Source organism: Octopus bimaculoides, chromosome 18 (assembly GCF_001194135.2).
Source record: "Octopus bimaculoides isolate UCB-OBI-ISO-001 chromosome 18, ASM119413v2, whole genome shotgun sequence".
NCBI lineage: Eukaryota > Metazoa > Mollusca > Cephalopoda > Octopoda > Octopodidae > Octopus > Octopus bimaculoides.
The window spans coordinates 33024733-33028738 of record NC_068998.1 but is presented as its reverse complement, the minus strand read 5'-3'; the positions used below and the strand labels follow the sequence as shown (position 1 = coordinate 33028738).

At 28.4% G+C, this 4006-nt stretch overlaps 1 long non-coding RNA gene across 1 annotated transcript in view; it reads right to left on the bottom strand.

The window, feature by feature from the left end:
• The window catches only part of LOC128249803 (uncharacterized), a 484216-nt gene that overhangs the window by 202418 nt on the left and 277792 nt on the right, over positions 1 to 4006 (bottom strand). The window lies entirely within an intron of this gene.

Genomic DNA, 4006 nt, shown 5'->3' with positions numbered 1-4006 from the left:
TGACCAAAACAAGATCAGTGTGTAATTTGCTTCATAGTGAAAACTATTTAGCAACTGAGTACATCAGCTAAAATGTTCACTCAAAATAGTTCTACACAGTATGTATCAACTAATATATATTTGTGTGTGTGTGTGTATTGAAAGTATGGGAAGAGAGAGAGAAGTCAATAAAACCAATAGAAATGAATACAGAGAATCTTTAAAAGATTTTCAATCGTCTAAAAGGAGTAAATTTCAATAAATATAACATGTCATGCAAGAATAACATTGTCCCTATTTCATATATGAAGCAGAAATAAGCCTCAGAATCAGAGAAATACTCATAATACTTGTCAGTGTATTTGCTTTTTATCATTGTTCTCCTTCCATAGAAAGGCCTAACAAAGTTTATTAAACATGTATTCATGGAATAGAAGCTTTAAATCAAAAATCTTAACACTTTAGTATTCTAAGGATTGTTGGTGTATGTATTAATGCAGAAAAATATGTCATATATAAATTTTAATTCATCAGCATTCAAAATACTAATGATGGTATATAGTGTGATATAGTCATTTATAAATTTTATAATTAAGGAAAATGATACATACTGTGTGATTTATTCAAGGCCTTTGTGATACTATCAGGAACATGGCAGGAACCATTCAGCTTGAAAATTAAACTATCTTTATGCTAGCTATATTTGTGCAAAATGTTTCAATTATTAAATAAATCTATCAAAAACAAAACACAGTCTAATAAAAATAGTAAAGAAGGGACAAGATAAACTGAAACATTTTAAAAGGTTATTTAATTATCAAAGAGACTTGAAAATGTAAAAGAATTATTAATTTTGATATCCCTATGTATTTAATAATTACTAAGGATATAAAATGAAGAAATAATAGAGGTAATTTATCAAAATATTAGTCATGTATTGGTTTCTATTTTACCATTTAACTATGTTCTAAACTACATGCAGGTCTTTCAATAAAAAAATATTTTACTTCAGTGATTAATTATACAATAAATAATTTTAATAATTTCTTTAGCACTGAAGTGGTCTACAACTTTTATAAAAACAATGGTGTTACAGAAGTTGCTGGGCTAGTATTGTACACTGCATTTAACTGCTTTAAATATTGGTTTATCTTCAACATAAAAAATTCTTTTTTACTTAACTGAGTGCCTTAAAAAGCTTAACATTAACTTTATTGATTTTCATGTGGGTAACTTCTGAATTATTCATTCTCTAATTTTTTTCTCTACATCAATCAGTCTACAATCTTTAACATTTACTTCAATGATTATTTTAGCAAGTAACAGTGAAGTCTATACTTTACTGAAAAGGTTATATAAAACATGTCTGGAGTTTCTTCCCATAACTTGCAGAAATAATAACAGTAATATTTGTTATTGATTGATTTGTTGTCTTTTTCATCATATAATTATTTCTAGTTGCCTTTTTAATGAAATATATCATCAAAACACACTCTCACATTAATGAAGAAGACATAAAATTTTTCAAATTTCAAATATCACGTGGATCAAGTTCCATTAATAATAATTACTGCCATGAGGGTTCCAATAGCATATCCCTTTGTCTGGTTGTAAAATGTTTGTCCAAACATCAGAGTGTTTCTTTGTAATACTAACTATAGTAATATGCAAATGATATCAAGTGGCATACTTTTGTTTAACCATTTTTCAAATACATCCATGCATGCTTCCACCTCGTCATCATAGTCGATGTTTGGATAAAGGGGAGAAACATTTATGGAATCAAAAACTAATTTTCAAGACAATTTCAGTACTTAGAAGAATTGTTAATCATGAAAACAAAATTGAGAACATCTTGTATATAAGATCTCAGCTTCCTTACTACTAAAAATAGAAGGCCATCCAGCCACTCCAAAGTTTGGCTGTACACTATAAACTAGACTCAATGGAGGAAATTTTTCAAACATTTTGTCAATTTTTGGAAGCCAGTAAAATACAGGTGCTCTTTGCTCTGACTGCGATATTTTAGACTCAATGTAATTTAAACAATTGTTTTCATCCATCTCCAAAATTATTTTCTCAAATTTGTTTTTGTAATTAGGGTTTATATCTTCATAAAAATTTAATTATTTAAAAATTCCACACAAGCTGAAATGTACTCATCCTTGTCCATAATTATGACACCCTACTCCTTATCAGACATTTTAATAACTACAGAATCATTGTTATCTAGACAATAAGGCAAACTATGTTATGCTGAGAATTTGTGAGGTTATTCTAGATCTTTTTGCAATTGCTTTAAGGCTTTCCTGAATGGACATAGGTATAACATTAAACTTAACAGTGCTTCAAAACGTTTTCTGGCTAGTTTGTGTTGGTTACTTCAAGACTGTGTTCACTTGACCTTTTCTCAATTGTATTCAAGTGTGACATATTGCACAAACAATACTTTCTTTAAAAAATGCAGTAAGCACTCTTTGAGACATTTGGTACTGGAAGACACAAATATCTTGGGAATATTCTTTTTTTTAACTTTGATACAATGTCTTAATTTTAATTTTACTATTGATCTATTCATGTGTTATTTTAACTTCTCAAGAGAGTTCAAGGCATGACTGTAGCTATGAAATTCAGTTAGTAACCCAAAAGTATATTTGGCTGCATCACTGAAGCAAATAGTAACTTAGATTTACCTTTATACTTTTATATTATTAATATTTTGTATTCAATATTAGGTTGAATTAGGAAGTATCAATTGCTAGAAACAAGGGACATGTTCCTTTTTCCCTGAAGGAAAAGCAATAGAATTAAAAATAAAGGAACTTATGTAAAATTTGGCAGCAGCACCACTAAATATTGAAGCATGTATGAAAATATCAACAAGTGATTCCTTAATTAGCAAAATATCCATTTGTATCTTTTTTAAAGATATGGCAGTTATGCCACTTATATGAAGCATGTGAGGTCAATAACCATATTATCTTCAACTGAAGTTTCCTTCAGTTTAACTGAAGACAAGATAACTGAAGGCTCTCATGAAAGAATATAATTTGTTCTAGATATAAAGAAGTAATCACATACTGATAAAAGGTTTACATTAATATTGATGTCACAAAACAATGCTATTCATTAAAGATAAAAGTTAGTAAATTTCTTGTAAGGACATATATTTAAAAGTCTAAATAAAGTATGGGTGCAAACATAAAACACTGACTTTCCAATATTCTCACATTAGAATTTTTTAGGCTTTATATATGCACCAAATTTTCATTTAATAATTTTCAGTCTTCATTCTAAGGTTCATTCTTCAAAATTTTCATATCTATTTAATTTTGTTCCAAAACTATTGTTGGATTTAAAACAGGTAAGGGTAACATATCCATTTAACTATTTCGATTTTAAGTTAATACATAATATATGTTATATAGTAAATCATATTATTTATTTCATATTAATATAATATTAATAAAAAAATGTAATGATGTTTATTCATTTTTTTATATTGCAATTGTGGAGCAATATTTTTGGTAATAAGTTTCTAAAACGTAGATCTCTGGTTCAATATGTTTCTGATGTTAGGGGTTTTGTTCCTAAAATGCTAGTTTGTTAGTTATTTTAATTGGTGTTTATAGTCTTCCAAGACCAGTCAATGATAGGTATGTATGTATGTATGTATGTATGTATGTATGTATGTATGTATGTATGTAGGTAGGTAGGTAGGTAGGTAGGTATGTATGCTTGTATGTATATTTGTACATGCACACGTATGTATGTCTGTATGTATGGATTATGTATGTATATTTAGGATGGTTTTCTGCACAACTTTTGTCTACTAAATTCCACTCAAAACATTTTGTTTAACACTAAGTTATAGAAGATACTTGCCCAAGGTGCTATGCAATGAAGTTGAACCAAGAGCCATAGGGATGTTTCTTAAATATACAGTCATACCTACATCCCTATCCAAAACTAGCTAGCTTCTATGTTGATAGAGAGCTAGAGGAAAAAGAAGAAAGCATACACATAC